Source organism: Somniosus microcephalus, chromosome 11 (genome assembly GCF_052327205.1).
Source record: "Somniosus microcephalus isolate GS21.2 chromosome 11, FLI_Smic_1.0, whole genome shotgun sequence".
NCBI classification, from domain to species: domain Eukaryota; kingdom Metazoa; phylum Chordata; class Chondrichthyes; order Squaliformes; family Somniosidae; genus Somniosus; species Somniosus microcephalus.
The window spans coordinates 123,667,762-123,689,164 of NC_140997.1; positions in this window are offsets into that span (position 1 = coordinate 123,667,762).

Here is a 21,403-nt window from a genome sequence, read left to right on the forward strand (position 1 = left end):
CTCATCGAAACTTTTAAAATTCTAACAGGACTAGACAGACTAGATGCTGGAAGGATGTTCCCGATGGTCGGGGAGTCCAGAACCAGGGGTCACAGTCTAAGGATAAGGGGTAAGCCATTTAGGACAGAGATGAGGAGGAATTTCTTCACCCAGAGAGTGGTGAACCTGTGGAATTCTCTGCCAAAGAAGGCAGTTGAGGCCAATTCATTAAATATATTCAAGAAGGAGTTAGATATATTTCTTAAGGCTAAATGGATCAAGGGATATGGAGAGAAGGTAGGGACAGGGTACTGAATCTGGATGATCAGCCATGATCTCATTGAATGGCGGAGCAGGCTCGAGCGGCCGAATGGCCTACTCCTGCTCCTATCTTCTATGTTTCTATGGTATGTTGGCCTTTATTACAAGAGGATTTGAGTATAAGAGTAAAGACATCTTACTGCAATTATATAGGGCCCTGGTGAGACCACACCTGGAGTATTTTGTACAGTTTTAGTCTCCTTACCTAAGGAAGGATATACTTGCCATAGAGGGAGTGCAACAAGGTTCATCAGACTCGTTCCTGGGATGGGGGGATTGTCCTATGAGGAGAGATTGAGTAGACTGGGCCTATATTCTCTAGAGCTTAGAAGAATGAGAGGTGATCTCATTGAAACATACAAAATTCTTACACGGCTTGACAGGGTAGATGCAGGGAGTATGTTTCCCCTGACTGGGGAGTCTAGAACCAGGGGTCACAGTCTCAGAATAAGAGGTCGGCCATTTAGGACTGAGATGAGGAGATATTTCTTCACTCATAGGGTGGTGAATCTTTGGAATTCTCTACCCCAGAGGGCTGTGGAGGCTCAGTCATTGAGTATATTCAAGACAGAGATCGATAGAATTTTGAATATTAAGAGAATCAAGGGATATGGGGATAGTTCAGGAAAGTGGAGATGAGGTAGATCAGCCATGATCTTATTGAATGGCGGAGCAGGCTCGAAGGGCCAAATGGCCTACTCCTGCTCCTATTTCTTATGTTCTTATATTTTTATGTTCCTACTCTCATTTGTTCTCTAACTTGGGCTTTATAAATAGAGGCATAGAGTGTAAAAGCCAGGAAGTTATGCTAAACCTATGTAATACACTAGTTTGACCCCAGCTGGAGTATTGTGTGCAATTCTGGGCACCACCCTTTAGGAAGGATATGAAGGCTTTGGAGAGGGTACAGAAGAGATTTTCTGGAATGGTTCCAGGGATGAGGGAACACAGTTATGTTGATAGACTGGAGAAGCTGGGGTTGTTCTCCTTGGAGCAGAGAAGATTGAGAGGAGATTTGATAGAGGTGTTCAAAATCATGATAGAGAGAAACTGTTCCCATTGGCAGAAGGGTCGAGAACCAGAGGACACAGATTTAAGGTGATTGGCAGAAGAACCAAAGGCGACGTAAAACTTTTTTTTACGCAACGAGTGGTTAAGATCTGGAATGCACTGCCTGAATGGGTGGTAGAGGCAGACTCAATCTTATCTTTCAAAAGGGAGTATAATAAGTATCTGAAGGAAAAAAATTTGCAGGGCTACGGGGAAAAGGCGGGGAAGTGAGACTAGCTGAGAGTCGGCGCGGGCTCGACGGGCCGAATGGCCTTTTCCCGTGCTGTAACCAATCTATGATTCTGTGACATAAGCGCACCCAGCACCAGCACAGATACGCACACCTGGGTGGGTCCCACACGACATAGAGCAGTGTTGTCACCTGGCATCTCATAACTCACAAGTGAGCAAGGGCAGATTGTGCAGACAGGGACAGCAGTGGGACTCCTTGCCGGAGGGCGCAGGACGCTCCTAGCTCTGTTCAGCTGCATGCAGATGCTGAGCCATGAGGGTCGTCCAGAAAGAGGGTGATCCTGGAGGTGCAGGAAGAAGTGCAGGAGGCTCTCGCAGGTTTTGCGAACACGATGTCTACAAATGTTCAGAGAATGGAGGAGTCCATCTCCAACATGAGCACCACCATGTCGCAGGCGATGGTGAATGTAGGCTCCTCCATGGAAAGGATGGCCACCTGCATGGAGCAGCTAATGCGCCACTCACAGGAGCACATGGTCCCTATGGAGAATAGATGGCTATCTATGGAGAATAGATGGCAGAGGCTGATAGACCTCTTCTCTAGGAGGGATGTCAGCATAGACGTGGGTCCTCATGGCCCCACTGATATGCAGTAAGGCACTCTCCAGCTCCTTGGCAGCAGGGAAGTGAGCAGGCTGCTTCTACCTCTGCTGAAGCCACAGGGCTAGCACCTCGTAGAAGCACGCGTAAGAGAAAGATGACACTTGGGTGTTTTATTTAATGTTTATGTAAAGTTTCCATTAATGCGCTGTCAAACATAAAAATCTTTATTTTCAACACTTTCCAGTCTTAGACAGGTTTGTGTGCACCTTTGGAAGTGGTTTAGTGAGTTGCAGTGAATGGTGAGACATTACCTCCAACAATGGTGGTGAGTGTGAAAGGAATGGCTTGGTCATTGTAGGGATGCTTTATGGTGTTTTCGTGGGGTGGTGGCAACCTGGCACATCATGTGGCAGCCATATGGGTGTACAGCGTAAAGTTAGTAAATCTGGCCATGATGAGGCCATCCCAGGCCTCCTGGGCAGCAATGTGCTCGGGTGCTGATGCTCTCTGTCCTGTGCAGCATCAGGTGGTTGAGGAGAAGGTTGGTGGTGTTGTTGTTGGTGCTGCTGGTGTTGGGGCTCATCGTGGTCAGATTCTGAGGACCAAGGTGACAGAGTATAAAGGGCACCCATGTTGATGGAATAGATGACAGAAGCATTCTGTCAATGGTGAGAGAGGTTCTTCCAATGAGGTGACAGTGGATGGACGCTTTGCTGGAAAGACTTGCAGACTGCAGGAAGCTCAATCTGTGCTGGGAATGCAGTCAGCAACAGCTTCTGTCTGGGGAAAGTGATCAGCTGTCAGGTGGGAGCTTTTATACTACATTTGATGCTGTCAACTAATCAGCTGGATCAATGGCCACTCAACTCCTGCCTCAGGTTGACAAATGTGGTCCCCGAGCAGCGTGAGTCCTGTGGGCATCCAGTGAAATTGCAAAGGTAAGATTGAAAAGACTCTTAACGGTCTTAGAGGTACCTGTTAATGATTTAAATTGCTGCCGCACTGACAGACGAGCCCGAGGGAAAGGCCCGTGGGGGCGGGTTCCTGACTCGCTCCTAGAAATGTCAACTTTCCCACCCAACCCGCCTCCGATCGTGCCCACATGGACCCTGGAAAATTCCGGCCTAAGAGTCAGAAGGTTGAGTGTGGCTGGCATGAAGCAAACACTTTGAGACAAGAACAGTAATCCAGGGAAGAAGCTGACTGCCCAGGTAATATGTGCCATGGTCCGTCAGGGTTATCTTGATGTAGAGGGAGGAAAGGTGTTGGTGGAATTTATTGTCCAAAAGTGGGCTCTATCCCCTGATTCATAAACCCTTTTCCAACAAATCCATTTGAACCAATGTACCCGAATGAAAAGAGCAAGAAGGTTGTTAGGACTTGTGACTTAACGTTGCTTTTGGTCAGCCCACTTATTGGGTCAGACAAGGCATCCTCAATGATGCAGAAGTATTACAGAACTATACAGAGTTCCTGAAGGTCATCGCCTAGAACTGATTAAAGACTTCCCTGATAGGAGTGACCGGTATATCACACATTGTGTGTCCTTCAAAGTGTGGGAACAAGGGTTCACATTACTTGGGTACCTTGCTATTCATTCTGGGCAGTCTGTGAGACCAGCACACAATGAGTTAAAAGTTAAAAACCGCTTTCTGCTGAGCATGGGATGTAAATTGGGTAAGAGGATTTTAAAGTAAGGATATCTTCTGTAGGATTCTCAAAATTTACAGATCCCCCATTACGAAAGAAAACCCTATTAAAGTGATTTTGGACCCTTGCTAAAAAATTCAGGAGTGATAAAAGGGCATGTTGGGCCTAACGAGGAGATTCAAGATCAGAAATCAGACTTGGCATTTTAAAAGGACATGTTCAGGCATGTTTGGGAAAAAGGCTGCAACAAAGAATTTGGGATCTACCTATGCAGTGGACAGTTTGAGTATTCGAGGTAGTCAAACTGTCTGGGGGAACTGTAAACGTCACTCAGTCCCTAGCAAGAAATTTACATGCTAACAATAGACCCACGGAAGAACAGCCTCACAGAACCCATCCAAAAACATGCATAAACCAAATCGTTTAGCCAACCTACAAAGAATCTCAGGCCCCACAGGAAACTCAAAGCTTGAGAACAATTCAATACAATTAGATAAGAGCTCAACAGCTCAGGAAAACCATCCCGAAACCACTTCACACATTCTTAAAAACTTCAACAGCCCATGGAACCATCCTGAAACCACTTTAAACAACTTAAGATTAGGAGGCCCCAATTAGTATAATTGAAAGCCTGTTTTCTAAAGACAGAGAAGTCAAGAAGTTTGAAGACTCGTTCAGCAGTTCAGTTCAGCAGTTACACAGTTGCAACAAGTTCTCTACAAGCTCTACAGTTCTGGGCAGTTCTCAGGAGTTCATCGAGTTCGAAGAAGTCCACAGTTCTGGAAGCAGGTCAACACACAAGAAGAAACCAGAGCAACAGTTTCAGTGACCATCAGACACCTCGCGGCAACAAGGGCCTTACGAAACAACCAACCGGGGTACGGCAGGCCCCAACCGACACATCTAGCGAACCCCAAAATCGTGAACCAGCTCAACTGTCAAGGAGTCATTTTGGTGAGCATTATCCCTGGTCCTTCAGAGCCTAACTTAGCTAGTAAGGTGGGATTGGGAGGGGTGAGAGATTTGTCTACTGTAATTTTTCTCTTGTGTATGTCGAAGTGTTTCCCCATTTTACTAGGTAAAATGAAATCTGTTTGTCTTGATCCTGTATTCGTTTTGCACTCATGTATATTACCCTCCCCCACTGTGTATAGTTTCACTTCCTCTTTCCCGACTAACCTGGAAGGTTCCAGGTCTTGGCTCTTGGCTCCGCCCCTGACTTCTCTTACATAAAGATCCCAGGATCTGTATGACTCATTCCTGTGAACCAGTCGGCGTGTTGAGATGTTAGCTCTGATCTTAGTGATTAAAAGCCAACTTGTTTAAGTCTATAACTTCTAGTTTTGTGGTTATTGAAGGCCCATCACTAGGGTGTTATTATTGTGTTGTATTTTCTTTCTCAAATAAAAATCACTTTCATCACAACCCCCAAATAAGTCCAAGGTCTAGAACCAAGGGAGTGGGAATGATTCAAACCGCTTATAAGTCAGAGGTGAAGCTGACCCCAAACACCACCCCCTTACATAATGGCGACCGTGGCACGATCTTGGCAAAAGGGATGTGATGCAGTGGACACTGCTTTTGAGGAGAGAACTAAGATGGAAGAGAGGATTTCCTCTTATGTGTTTGAGAAAGTAAAAATAACAAAGAAATGGGTGCTCAGTCTATTGCGCACTGAGTGTCCGATGGACGCTGCAGCCAAATGGACTGAGAGCAAGGATCATAAAAAGTCTGGAGAAAGCCATCTGGTTGGTCTGCTCCCAGCGACAGATCCAGCTTTTAGATAAACGCATTGAGGCACTGACAGAAGAGCTGCGGGAATCAGCTCAACTGTCTCAAGCAAGGGCTCTAGCAGGGGGAAGGTTGTTAGCAGAACTAACCGCCCAAAGCCAGGAAAAGATGCAGATAGTGGAAAAGCATAGGAACAGACAGGAATACTTTCGGTGTCAGCTCACCGAAGCAAAAAGTAATGAAATAATGTTACGAGAAGAGAATGCCCGCCTTGTCAGGCAAATAAAAGAACAGGAGGAGAGGTTGGGAGATGTACAGGCAGCAAGCACTAGGGGGTTTGAAGCAGGAGATCACGGCCCCTGTCAGAAGCAGATCAATAGTTTGAACCTTGCTCTGTCCAGGGCAAAATGCATGGTGTGCCTAATAAGCCCGGGTGCAGCCCGGGTGGACCTGGAAGTGCAAGGGGAAACTGTTCAGACGCTACCTGTGACGCTGGGGAGCAACCCGGTTGGGCAGCAGGAGGGACGAATGATTTGTGAGGCTCGCAGGGAGTGCACACCACCACCACCTGTGGCGCTGGGTTTTAACTCAGTTTGGCAGCAGGGAGAGGAGGGCGAACCAATGCAGGAAAGGTCGGGGCTGGGGCCGATGTGCCCGGCCCGGCAGCAAAAGTTTGGCCCGCCTGGCAGTGGTGAGGGTCAGGGACCCCTTGAAAGCCAATTCGTGATTCCCCATGGTACCCAACAGCTTAAGGCTATGGTAAGCCACCTGAACAAACTCGCCCAAAAGGGAGACCCCTCGGTCCACTTCATGGAAGTTGAACAGGCAGTAGGCATCAACGAGTGCGATGACTCCGAGATGGCCAAAATGCTCCTTTTCTCTCTGGATGGCAAACTGTACCAGTTCCTCTCTGCGGAGAGCAAGAAAGGTCAAGGGGGTACACTGCCATCCGGGAGGAAGTTCTGGAGGCTGTTATGTTCATTAATAACTAGACATTCTTATTATGAACAGCTAGCTTCTAGCTAGACATTTATTCAGTACACGTTCTCTAGGTACAGCATCTGTAGAGATTCAGCATGTGTGCTTCTGTGTGCAGGCTTCCATCTTGACTACTACTCCAGAATGACATGTTATTGATCATTACATCCCCCTTTCTTTGAGGTTAACAAAATCAGTATCAATCAACTTTCAAGAGAAACGATAAAGATGATATCAGTAATACTTTTGTTAGTGCTCTATAAACATAAACATTTTCACAACAGTCAATACATTTTCAATATAGTTTTTTTTTGTACTCAAAGATTAAGTCTATCAGGCTTTTTTAACTACACGTGTGGGTCTTCTCAGCACGGGTAAGTCTGATGTGTTTTCATGAGATTGTTCTGGTGGTGAATGACAAGATTCAGTTGCGGCATTGTCATCAATCTGCTCTTGGATAATTTCTTGTGTTTTCAGGAGGGAACGGCGGTTCCTCCTGAGAATCTGTCCTTCCTCAGTTCTAACAGGGTATGACGTTGGTCGTACTTCCTCAAGAACTGTAGCTTTCCTGTTCCATGCATCTGGATCCTCAATCCTGACAACATCATCCCTTGTCAATGGTTTTAGAGTTTTGGATGACTTGTCATAGTATGATTTCTGTTTCAGCTTTAACAGTTAAAGTCTCTGTCTCAGTTCCTTACTTTGCTGTTGTTTTGCACAGCAGGGTAGCGTGGGGCGCAACTTGCGACCCATTAGTTGTTCAGCAGGTGAAGAACCACAGTCTAAAGGTGAGGCTCGGTAGCTCAGCAGGGCGAGATAAGGATCAGACTTGCTTTCTGTCGCTTTCTTCAGTAGCTGCTTGAGAACTTGAACACCTTTCTCTGCCTTACCATTTGACTGAGCATACAAAGGACTGGATGTGATGTGCTGAAAGTCATACTGTGCTGCAAACTGTTGCCACTCCTTACAGTTGAAGCACGGACCATTGTCGCTAATGGCAATCCTGGGAATTCCATGTCTGGCGAAGATGGATTTCACATGCATTATGACACTCCTTGCTGTGGTGCTTGAGAGCAGCGCCATCTCAGGATAGTTAGAATAGTAGTCAATCACTATTAGATATTCTTTACCATTTAAATGAAAGAGGTCCATACCAACCTTTTGCCATGGTGCTGTTGGTAAGTCAGCTACTATCATTGGTTCCTTTGTTTTGGTGTTTCTGACATGTCTCACATTTGCCTATCATGTTCTCAATGTCCTTATTTATGCCAGGCCAATAAACAGTGTCTCTTGCTCTCCTTTTGCATTTTTCAATTCCGAGGTGTCCCTCATGAAACCTTTTGAGCATGTCTTGACGTAGAGCCTGCGGAATGACTATTCTGTTCTGTTTTAGTAATAGTTCACTTGCGACACTCAATTCTGACCTTATGTGAAACTATTTTGGACAGGAACCTTTTGGCCAATCATGATGAATGTTTTCTATTACTGTTTGTAACACTGTATCTTTTACTGTTTCTTCTGCTATTTGCTTTGATTTTGTGTCTGACACGGGCAGCGCAGCAGTGACCATACTCACATGAACATCCACGTCTTCTTCAGTAGAGCTCACATGACTCATTGTGGGTGCTCGGGATAGTGCATCTGCTAACACTATGTGTTTGCCTGGTGTGTAGATCAGTTCAAAGTCATATCTTTGCAGCTTCATCATGAGTCGTTGAATCCTTGGAGACATCTCATTCAGATTTTTTTTATGATGGCAACCAGTGGGCTGTGGTCTGTCTCAACTGTGAAGGTGGGAAGTCCATATATGTAGCCATGAAACTTTTCTAGTCCAACTACCAAGCCTAGACATTCCTTTTCAATCTGGGCGTATCGACACTCAGAATCAGTCATAGACCTGGAGGCATAGGCAACAGGCTTCCAATCTTCACCCTCTGCTTGTAGCAAGACCGCGCCTAGGCCATCTTTTGATGCATCCGTTGACACTTTGATTCTCTTTGTTTGGTCAAAGAAAGTGAGTACAGGTGTGGTTGTCAGCACTGTTTTGAGGTTCATCCACTCTTGTTCATGTCTTTCTGTCCATGCGAACTCATTTGTTTTATGTAGCAGGTCTTGCAGACAGGTTGTCTTGGCTGACAAGTTAGGAATGAACTTTCCAATGAAGTTTATCATCCCCATGATGCATAGCACTCCTTTTTTGTCAGTGGGTCGGGGCATTTTGAGTATGGCGTTTACTTTTTCCATATCTGGCTCTATTCCTTTACCAGATAGAATATCTCCTAGGAAAGTGACTTCCTGGACGCCAAACTGACACTTGGCTTTGTTGAGCTTCAGTCCATTCCGGTGTATGCTCCGTAGCACTTTAGTCAGTCGCTCGTTGTGTTCTTTCAGTGTGGAGCCCCAGATGATGATGTCATCAACATAGACCCGAACTCCTTCCAGACCTTCAATTATGTGTTCCATCGCTCTATGAAAGATTTCAGATGCAGATATTATCCCGAAAGGAATTCTGAGGAGACAATACCTGCCAAATGGTGTGTTGAAGGTACAGTATTTGGTGCTCTCTTCATCCAGTTTTAGTTGCCAAACTCCTTGTGAGGCATCGAGCTTTGTAAAGTATTTGGCACCTGACATTTCACTGGTGATTTCTTCTCGCTTGGGAATCTGGTAGTGTTCACATTTTATGTTTGCATTTAAGTCCTTTGGATCCATGCATATTCTTAGATCATTGTTCTTTTTCTTTACACATACCATGGAGTTAACCCAGTCTGTTGGCTCTTCGACTTTCCTGATGACTCCTAGTGTGGTCATTCTGTCCAGTTCTTTCTTGAGCCGGTCACGCAGGGGTGCTGGAACTCTTCGTGGAGCATGTACCACTGGCTGAGCATCCTCCTTTAGCTGGATCTTGTAAGTGATTGGTAGAACTCCAAATCCTTTGAACACATCCTGGAAATTACTCACTACAGAATCCACTGAGTCATCTGGTCTGCTTATGGCACAGTTTATACGGTAGACTCTCTTGACCAGTTCTAAGTCTTCACAAGCTTTGTCACCCAGTAGTGAATCAAGTCCTTCAGCCACAACAGAAAACATGAGATGATGCACTTTGTCTTTGACTGTCACTTTAAGTCTGCATACACCTAAGCTATCTATTTTCTGTCCATTATAGCTCTTCAGTAGTACTGACTTTTTCTGTATTTTGGGCTTTTCTGTCATGTTTTTAATGTCACTCATACTGATTAAGTTTGCTTTTGTCCCAGTGTCTAGTTTCAATGTAACTAATGCTCCATTCACCTGCAGTGGGATGATCCATTTGTCCACTTTTACTGCATTGACGTTATGTTCAGCATTGTTTACTCCTGAGGGCTGCACATTTTCTGTATCCTTTTCTATATTGCCACATGACACCATTCCTACAAAAAATGTCTCACTTAAATCAGTGTCCTCAATCACATTAACTTGGACTTGTTGCCCTTTCTTTGTTTTTACTTTTGAAAAGCATTGTTTGGCAAAGTGATTCTTTCCATGACATTTTGTGCACATTTTTCCAAACGCTGGGCATTGTTTTAACTGGTGTTTGTAACCACAGCGTTTACAATTAAAAATTCCTTCCTCCGATTGCTTTTCATTTCTGTTCTGCCCATGTTGCTTCCCCTTGTAGAACACAGCACTGACAGCAGCACTTACTACAATCGCATCATTATTGATTTCACTGAAAGTCTTCGCGTGCTGTCGAGCTAGCTCACTGGCTTGGCATATATTCACAGCATTTTCCAATGTTAGTTTGGTTTCTCTCAACAGACGTTCCCTGACTTTTTTATCATGAATACCAAACACAATCTGGTCATGAATCATGGATGCTTTCAGCTCAGAGAAATTACATGTCCGTGCTTTCAGTTTCAGATCGGTCACAAAGCTATCAAAAGTCTCATTTTGCTGCTGTGTCCTCGAATGGAACACGTGTCTTTCATAGGTTTCATTCTTTTTGGGAGAACAATGTGTATCAAATTTCTTTAGCACATCGTCTAAATTTTCTCTGTTCTCCTCTGGATTAAATACAAATGTATTAAATACCTCTATCGCCTGTGGGCCTGCAGCCATGAGCAGCAACGCTATTTTTCTTGCGTCTGGCTTCGTACCGAATCCGATGGCAGCAATGTAGAGTTCGAATTGCTGTTTGAAAGTCCGCCAATTGTAGTCGACATTTCCCATGAGATTCAAAAACTCTGGTGGCCTCAAGTTCTCCATGTCGCTTTTCACAATTTTCAGCAGATCTTCACCAATCCTGGTACCATGTTATGTTCATTAATAACTAGACATTCTTATTATGAACAGCTAGCTTCTAGCTAGACATTTATTCAGTACATGTTCTCTAGGTACAGCATCTGTAGAGATTCAACATGTGTGCTTCTGTGTGCAGGCTTCCATCTTGACTACTACTCCAGAATGACATGTTATTGATCATTACAGAGGCCATGGGTATGAACGATGATAGTCCTTTCTCCCGGGTGCAGAAGATGACTCAACTAGCAGGGGCGACCCCACAGGCTTTCGCAGACCGACTGTGGCCTGTGTACAGGAGTGCCTGTCATGGGGATCTCAACCGGGCTCACCTGAATCAGGACGAGCTGGCCCACTGGCTCTGAAGCCTGGTGGCAAACAGCTTGCCACGGATCAGAGCCAAGGCTGAGCTGTGGTTTGACCCAAAAGGCCCCCAGGTCACCGAGGAGACAGTGGTCAGACAACTGACCCTGGCTTACCGCAACGGTAGAGGGACAGAAGAACACCCACAAAAAGGAAAGGTTCACGAAATGAAACCCAGCCAGAATAAGAAAGAATGGCACCAGGAAGGGGGTAACCCTTCCAATATGAAGCGTAACTGCTTCGGGTGTGGGGAGAATGGGCATTGGAGAAGGGACTGTAGGAACCCGTGGAAGGATAACGTAGGAAAGAACTCCCCAGCTCCTGCCCCAAAAACAGAAACACCGACCTCTCCCCCCACGCTTGATTCAATACTAGCTGCGCTCCGCATTTTATTAAATGGCCCAGGGAAGGTAGCCACCGCCACTGGTGCTTTAACCCCATCTGCCCCATACAACCCAGGCCTATGACTAGAACCAGCGCAGCCTGTCTACCTGTGTCCCCTTGAAAGACGCGCCCAGGAAGAGACCTCCCGTAATATGGGGGAATACCTGCAGTGCCAGGTTACGGAGGCCAGGTTAAATGAGCAGGCCTTACGGGAGGAGAACGCAAGATTAACAACGAGAGCTGACGGTTTGGAGGGTCAGCTGAGGGACATTAATATAGCTCAGAAGGTAGCTAGAAGTAGTGGTTATGAAGAATCTGATCACGGTCCCTGCATTAAAAAATTGACCCAAACCTCATCTGAGGCCAGAGGCATGGTCTGTTCAATGGCACCAGGAGAAACCCGGGTGGGGTGGGACGAGGAGGGTCAGGAAACAAAGGATAAGGTTAAAAATAGAGATTCTCAGCCAGCAGCTGTGGCAGACTCACAGACCGCACCGGAGGGGGCAGTGGCTTGTGTCACTGGAGGGGCCATCCCAGCAATTGTTTGGGACACGCCCCCAGTAACCAGAGCCCTAAGAAAGTCTCCTCGCATACTACAGCCTAAACTACCATGGTCACCAGTGTACCAGTTTAAATGGTTCAGCTCCAAAGGGGTCACAACCCGAAAAGGTATGCCCAAGGTCACGGATCCATCTAAGGACAGGGATCCCCAGCCTGCAGCCTCCAACGGTGAGGGACTCACAGGAGAGGTAGCATTGGGCAAGGAAAGCAAGAGGGATCCCCAGCCTGTGGCCTCAGGCTGCGAGGAACCCACAGGACAGGACAGGGACTCAGCAGCCACACTGAAGGGGGGTAGTGTGCTGCAGTACAGGAGGGCACATTCCCCCGATCATCTGGGATTCAGGGAAACTCCCAGTTGTTTTAAGAAGGACTTTTTGGGTCCGGCGGCACAGACCACCTTACGCCCAGGCGTACAAGCTGCCCAGAGGCTGCAAAAGACAGAGGCCATACAGGAATTAACCTGGCTGTCCGGAGATGGGCGGTGGATGTACATAGCTTCTCTGTTGAATTTTAAGTGTGTTTTATAGTTTTGATAAGTTTTAGGTTTACTATTGTTTGATTAGTTATGATAAGTTTAAGTTTTCGAGATTCGATCACTTGTCAAGCCAGAGGACCTTCTAGGGACATGGCTATCTGTTTTATGTGTCCCTACAGAAAGGAAATCAGCATGGGAAAGTTTCTGCTCCTGCTCGCCCTGGTAGGGTTGAGCATCGGTGACCGAGGTGACGTGGAGGACTCCCACATCTATAGGTGCTCGGGAGAGAGAGCACCGATCGTTACCGCAGGGGGTGGCGAATGGGATGTGGAGGAGCTCACCATTTACTTCCATGAGGGAGGGTGGCTGGGGTCTAACTCGACCCAATACTCCAGCCAGACTGGGTTCACCTACGGGGAGGCCTCCATCCCGTGCCCCAGGGTACAGGTCGTTGCTACAAGGGTCAGTGTCACTGAGGGGAAACGTGTGTGCCTCACATGTAAGGGACAGATTCCCCTGGATAGGTAGCGATGGCTCAGGAAGCTGAGCAGGGACATAGGGGACCGTACAGCTGACTGGAAACGACTGGGGAATGACACCCACTGGACGATCACAGGAACCCAAGGGGGAGTGAGTGTGTGTTGGGCTAAGTGGTGGGAGTCAGAACAGGGAATCCATGTCTGTATGTGGGGGTCAGAGAGAGTGTGCCCCACAGGCATATCCATCATCTTCTCCAGACAATGGCAAGATGCCGGGGAGGGGATGGGGTGGGATTCTAGCCTGCATGTGTGCGTGGTCCCACACTCCCCGATCCCAGTCAATGCCACCGAACTCGTGGCACACACCCGAAAGCTCCTGCCCACAACCACGACATCACGGACCACAGTAGAGAGGTGTCCTACCACCACCAAGGGACCAGGGAATGGGTTAGTATTAGTGCCGACTGATAAGGTACTATACCAGGGGGTACACTATGCAGTAGCTTCAGTGATCCTAAACCTTACTGAAGTACACTTACCTGCATGGTGCCCTAAGGAGACAGAACAGTTGTACCAGGCCCTACTAAAGGAAATGTTTAGGAAATTTTACAAATTTGACTTTGTCAACGTAGACAAAGCAGAACTATACACTTTACATGCTGAGCATACTATGGGCACGGGGAGACAAAGAAGGGGAACCTGGAATGATATTTTCACCACTTATAATACAGAATCCTCTGTAATAAACAGCCTGGATGACATAGAGCTTCAAACACAGATAAATGGCTTGAAAATCCTAACAGAGGAGAACACAGTGGTAGGCTCAGAGCTACACGAGGACCAAGCTATGACGGTCCATTTAAAATAAATATTTGCTGAGCTGGAGAGACATGCTAAAACAGTAAATGCACTCATATGGGAGGACAGAAATGCTTCAGATCAGGCGGCACAGAATGAGGTGTGTGTGCTATACGGGGCATGGTTGCTGGGCGAGGGCCGCAGCAACCTGGAGGATTTAAAACAGGGTTTAGTCCCCTCCTGGATTAGCAACAAGCACCTCACAGCCCTCCATCTGATTAGTAATTCGCTGAGCCCGTGCCAGCTCCGTCTAGCCTCTGAAGCCTACCCTGTCCCAGTGGATTGTGTACATTCCAATCAAACTATCATGGGGATAGTAGTGAGGATGCCGGTCATGGATGGGACAGCCCAACCCGCACCAGTATACAGGGTGGAGAACATTGGGATCATTCAAGGGGGTGCACACGTCAGTTTCGCAGCGGTCCCCCCTTATGTCATAAAGTGGGAGCAAGCTATGACAGGTACAGACATCTCGGGGTGCCGGAGCCGGGGTGCACACATAATACTGTGTCCCCAGCACTTGAACACCTATTCTAGACCACAGTGTGGGTTTAAAGCTGCTGGCGCACAACCTGTGAACTGTACCATGGAGGTAATGGCACAAGGCCATGTTTCCCCACAGGTAGCATTCATAGGAAGTGGGACATATTGTGTCACCACAAGTGCGGCCACCAGCATGGACAGCACACCTGGTGTCCGGTGAGTGACAGCAGTTTCTGCTTTAAACCCGAGGCAGAAGTTCAAGTGGCCCAGGAACAGATTGTCCCCATTCCTGAACCCTCCACTGTTCACCTCACTGTAACTGAAAACATCACCAACCTGCAAAACTATGTCACACATTTCGGCTATCAAATCCCCCCTCTACCCGAACATCTTACCGCCCTACTAAAAGCAGTTGTTATATCACAAAAACATTTCTACACACTAGAACAGAAGACAGTCGAGACAGGGGCCAAGATCTTGGATATCGTAGTTCCACCCTGGTGGGATATTTTTGAAAATATAGAGGTCCCTTCTTGGATCAGACTGGCTTCCCACATTTTAGTAGTCTGCCAGCTAGGTATAGTTTTCTACTTACTGTACTATGCACAAATATAATAGCAAAATACTGCGGATGCTGGAAATCTGAAATAACAACAGAAAATGCTGGAAATACTCAGCAGGCCAGGCAGCATCCGTGGAGAGAGAAACAGAGTTAACGTTTCAGGTCTGGGACCCTTCATCAGAACTGGAAAAAGCTGGAGATGTAACAGATATTAAGCAGGTGCAGAGACAGGGGGGGAAGGGTTTAGGAGGGGAGGAAGGAATTGAAAGAACATGCTGTGAAAATGTTGCAAATGGGAATGGCAAAATCATACTGCATGAAAAATGGGGGCAGGGATTATTATCTGAAATTGTTGAACTCTACGTTGAGTCCGGCAGACTGCAAAGTGCCCAATCGAAAGATGAGGTGCTGTTCCTCGAGCTTACATTGAGCTTCACTGGAACAGTGTAAGAGGCCGAGGGCGGTGAGATCAGAGTGGGAGTGAAGTGGAGAATTAAAGTGACAGGCGACCGGAAGCTCAGGGTCACCCTTACGGACTGAACGGAGGTGTTCCGCAAAGCAGCCGCCCAATCTGCGTTTGGTCTCCCCAATGTAGAGGAGACCGCGTCGTGAGCAGCGAATACAGTATATTAAATTGCAAGAAGTACAAGTAAATCGCTGTTTCACCTGGAAGGGGTGTTTGGGGCCCTGGACAGTGGGAAGGGAGGAGGTAAAAGGGCATGTGTTGCATCTCCTGCGTTTGCACGGGAAGGTGCCAGGTGAAGGAGAAGGGCTGCTGGGGGTGATTGAGGAGTGGACAAGGGTGTCGCGGAGGGAGCGGTCCCTTCGGAATGCTGAAAGGGGAGGTGAGGGGAAGATGTGTTTGGTGGTGGGATCACGTTGAAGGTGGCGGAAATGGCGGAGGATGATCCGTTGAATGTGGAGGCTGGTGGGGTGAAAGGTGAGGACAAGGGGAACCCTATTGTGGTTCTGGGAGGGAGGGGAAGGGGTGAGAGCAGAAGTGCGGGAAATAGAACGGACACGGTCAAGGGCCGTGTCAACCACAGTGGAGGGGAATCCTCGTTTGAGGAAAAAGGAAGACATGTCGGAAGCACTGGTATGGAAGGTGGCATCGTCAGAACAGACACAGCGGAGATGGAGAAACTGGGAGAATGGAATAGAGTCCTGACAGGAAGCGGGGTGGGAGGAAGTGTAGTCCAGGTAGCTGTGGGAGTCGGTGGGCTTGTAGTGGATGTTTGTCGAAAGTCGATCTCCAGAAATGGAGACGGAGAAGTCAAGGAAGGGAAGGGAAGAGTTGGAGATGGACCATGTGAAGGTGAGGGAAGGGTGGAAATTGGAAGTAAAGTGAATGAACTTATCTAGTTCAGGGCGAGAGCAGGAAACGGCACCAATACAGTCATCGATGTACTGGAAAAAGAGGTGAGGGAGGGGACCTGAGTAGTGTTGTGTCGGTACCTTTCTACCTAGACACAATTTAGGACTCAGAACTCAGCGATTCAAACATGAAGTGCTTTATTGGAAGGAAAGGAAGTTCTGGAAAGTTCCGAACAAAGAGAGCTAAACTTAACCGAGAGAACACCCAACCATTTATCTCCTGTGACAGCGCCACCACAGGTGGGAGGAGAACACACAATACATAACATTTCCTCCCCTCTTAAATGGAAGGTCCACATTATTCCTCAACAGGTAAGTTACTTTCAATGCACTCAACGAACCTAGTGTAGAGGTAGACTGCCTCAAACCCTGACTTTACCCTGGGGTTTATTCTGCCCCAGTCTTGTGGGTAAGTCACTAAGCCTACAGATCCAAGCGCCTTGGAAGCCGCCGCTCTCTGACAGGATACCGGCGGTCATCACTGGCTTCCACAGCAGTAGGCATTGACACAGGCCTGGATGGAGAAGGTGCCTGTGTCAGTTGAAAGTCAGGAGTTTGCACAGGTGGAACAGTCCCTTTGACTTCCTGTGTTGGAGAAGAGCACTGTGGCAAAGGATGCTGGTTTGCAGTATCATCCGGAAACAGTTCAGGCCAACCAGCCGTTGGAGCCTCTGTGGCTGTCTCTGCTCCTAGCAACAGTTGATCTGTGTGTCTTCTCCAGACGACGTCCTCAGCAGTCTCAACCGTGTAAGACACAGGGCCCGTCTGCGCGATCACCGTAGCAGGAACCCATTTCGGTCCAGTGTTGTAGTTTCGAGCTAGGACGTGCTCTCCCGGATGAAACCGTCTCTCCTTGGCTCTTTTCTCTCTCTTTTCAACTTGAGCTTATTGTTGACGATGGACAACCTGCTCTGCCCTTGGAGGTTTGAGTAAGTCAAAACTTGTCCACAACTGCCTCTTCATCATGAGCGAAGCGGGGGAAGTTTTGGCTGTGGCATGCGGCTCGTTCCTGTAGGACAACAGGAAGCTGTTCCGACATTGGTGGATTGAGCCCTGACCTTGCGATGCCTTCAAGGTGTGCTTCAAAGTTTGCACAAACCTTTCTGCCTGGCCATTAGTAGAGGGATGATAGGGCGCAGACCTGATGTGTTGGATACCATTCACATGCAGGAAGGTTGCAAACTCCTGTGATACAAATTGTGGACCGTTGTCACTTACGAGTTGTTCCGGTGAGCCATAACGGCTGAACATCTCACCAAGCTTCTCAATTGTTTTCTCTGCCGTGGTAGACCTCATCACAGCGACCTCCGGCCACTTGCTACGAGCGTCTACAACCACCATAAACATCTTCTCTTCGAAAGGACCGGCGAAGTCAACATGTACTCGCTGCCACACTTCTGCAGGCCAATCCCAGGGGTGTAGGGTTGCCAGCTGTGGAACATTCTGGACCCTTTGACATGGGGAACATGTTTTGGCTTTCTCCTCAATATTCCCATCGAGACCTGGCCACCAGAAGTAGCTTCTTGCCATTTCCTTCATCCGAACCATCCCACTGTGGCCTGTATGAAGTTGTTGCAGTATAGGTTCCCTCAGAGGTGGCGGAATGATGACACGGCGTCCCCAAAGAAGACAACCTGCCTGGACGGAGAGCTCATTTCTTTTTGAAACGTAAGGTTTCAACCTAGGAGAATCTCCTATAGCTCTCTCTCAAATGGCATCGTCCATTACCTCAGACAGGACTGGATCGTTGCGGGTGTACCTTCGCACCTGAACTGCAGTGACAGGTGCTCCCTCCACTTGTCTAAAGTAGAAGATGTCTATCTGACGAGGCTCTGGGGGAGTAATAGGCAAGGGTAGCCTCGAGAGACCGTCTGCGTTGCCGTGCTAGTCTGATTTGCGATATTTGATGTCGTATGTGTGTCCTGACAACAGTAAAGACCACCTTTGCATCCTGCTTGCAGCGAGAGATGGAATTCCGGTGTGGGGCCCGAAGATTGAAGTCAATGGACGGTGGTCCATCAGGAGTGTGAACCTTCTCCCAAACAGGTACTGATGAAATTTTCGAATTCCAAAAACGATTCCCAAGGCCTCGCGCTCGATCTGTGCATAGTTACTCTCGGCCTTGTTCAAGGTGCGTGATGCGAAGGCGATAGGTTTCTCTTCACCCGAAGGCATGATGTGGGATATGACTGCTCCCACACCATATGGTGATGCATCACATGCTAGCTGCATGGGTAGCTTTGGGTTGAAGTGTGTCAGGACCTCCGATTTCAGCAATGCTTTCTTTGCTTGGGCGAAAGCTTCGTTGCACAGTTCAGTCCATTTCCATGTTTTGCCTTGACATAGCAACTGATGTAACGGCTTCAGCAATGTTGCTAAGTTTGGAATAAACTTCCCATAGTAGTTAAGTAGCCCCAGAAATGAACGTAACTGGCTCACATTCTGGGGTGCTGGGGCCTCCACGATCGCCTTGACCTTTGACGGCGCCTTATGCAGGCCAGTAGCGTCAATCACATGCCCCAGGTACTCAACTGAAGACTGAAAGAATTCACATTTGTCTTTACGAACTCTGAGTCCGTACTCTTTCAGTCATTGTAGTGTCGCATCCATGTTCAGAAGATGACCCTCCTCATATGTCCCAGTGACAATGATGTCATCCAGGTAGCACTGGACTCCTGGCAGTCCACTCAAAATCTGATCCATTGCCCTTTGGAATAGAGCAGGGGCTGACGTAATTCCAAACGGAAGGCGGCAGTACCTGTGTAGCCCCTTGTGTGTCACAATTGTCAGCAGCTCCTTTGATTTGTCATCGACATGTTATTTAACAATCAGGAAGGACAGGCAGGAAGGGAGAGGAGGTGGGGTGGCTATGTTAATAAAGGAAGGAATCACTATAATACAGAGAAATGATATTGGGTCAAAGGAGCAGGATAGTGAAACAGTTTGGGTGGAGATAAGGAATAATAAGGGGAAAAAACACTAGTGGGTGTAGTCTATAGGCCTCCGAACAGTTGCAACTCTGTTGGACGGAGTATTAATCAGGAAATATTTGAGGCTTGTAATAAGGGAACAGCTATAATTATGGGGGATTTTAATTATCATATTAACTGGACAAATCAAATTGGACAGAGCAGCCTTGAGGATGAGTTCATTGAGTGTATTAGGGATGGGTTTCTTGAGCAGTATGTAACTGAACCGACCAGGGGGCAAGCAACCTTAGATTTGGTCCTCTGTAATGAGACAGGATTAATTAAAAATGTCGTAGTAAAGGATCCCCTTGGAATGAGTGACCATAACATGGTTGAGTTCCATATTCAATTAAAGGGTGAGAAGGTTGGATCTCAAACAAGCGTGCTGAGCTTGAATAAAGGAGACTATGAAGGTATGAGAGTGGAATTGATTAGAGTGGACTGGGTAAATAGATTAAAGGGTAAGACGGTACATGATCAGTGGTGTACATTTAAGGAGTTATTTTACAACTTCCAAAAAAAATATATTCCACTGAGGAAAAAAGGGTGTAAAAGAAAAGATAGCCATCCGTGGCTAAGTAAAGTAATTAAGGATAGTATCCGACTAAAAACAAGGGCATATAAGGTAGCCAAATCTAGTGGGAGGATGGAAGATTGGGAAGTCTTTAAAAGACAGCAAAAAATAACTAAAAGATTGATTAAGAAAGGGAAGATAGGTTATGAAAGTAAATTAGCAAAAAATATAAAAACAGACAGTAAAAGTTTCTATCGTTATATAAAAAGAAAAAAGGTGGCGAAAGTAAATGTTGGTCCCTTAGAGGATGAGACCGGGAAATTAACGGTGGGAAACATGGAGATGGCAAAAACACTGAACAATTATTTTGTATCAGTCTTTACAGTAGAGGACACTAAGAATATCCCAACACTGGACAAACAGGGGGCTCTAGGTGGGGAGGAACTAAATACGATTAAGATCACTAAGGAAGTGGTACTTGGTAAAATAATGGGACTCAAGGCGGATAAATCCCCTGGACCTGATGGCTTGCATCCTAGGGTCTTGAGGGAAGTAGCAGTAGGGACTGTGGATGCATTGGTAATAATTTTCCAAAACTCCCTGGACTCAGCAAAGGTCCCGGCAGATTGGAAAACTGCTAATGTAACACCCTTATTTAAAAAGGGTAGTAGGCAGAAGGCTGGAAACTATAGACCTGTTAGCCTAACATCTGTGGTTGGTAAAATGTTAGAGTCCATTATTAAGGAGACAGTAACGGGACATTTGGATAAACATAATTTAATAGGACAAACTCAGCATGGTTTCATGAAGGGGAAGTCATGTTTGACAAATTTGCTGGAGTTTTTTGAGGAAGTAACATACAGGGTGGATAAAGGGGAACCAGTGGACGTAGTGTATTTAGACATCCAAAAGGCATTTGACAAGGTGCCACACAAAAGATTATTGCTCAAGATAAAAAATCACGGGATTGGGGGTAATATTCTGGCGTGGGTGGAGGATTGGCTCTCTAACAGAAAGCAGAGAGTTGGGATAAATGGTTCGTTCTCAGATTGGCAACCAGTAACTAGTGGTGTTCCGCAGGGGTCAGTGCTGGGTCCCCAACTCTTTACAATCTATATTAACGATTTGGAGGAGGGGACCGAGTGTAACATATCAAAGTTTGCAGATGATACAAAGATGGGACGGAAAGTAGTGAGTGAGGAGGACATAAAAAACCTGCAAAGGGACATAGACAGGCTAAGTAAGTGGGCAGAGATTTGGCAGATGGAATACAATACTGGAAAGTGTGAGGTTATGCACTTTGGCAGGAAAAATCATAGAGCAAATTATTATCTTAATGGCAAGAAACTGGAAAGTACTGTAGTACAAAGGGATCTGGGGGTCCTGGTGCACGAAACTCAAAAAGTTAGTATGCAGGTGCAGCAAGTGATCAAGAAGGCCAATGGAATGTTGGCTTTTATTGCTAGGGGGATGGAATATAAAAACAGGGAGGTATTGCTGCAGTTGTACAAGGTATTGGTGAGACCGCACCTGGAATACTGCATACAGTTTTGGTGTCCATGCTTAAGAAAAGACATACTTGCTCTCGAGTCAGTA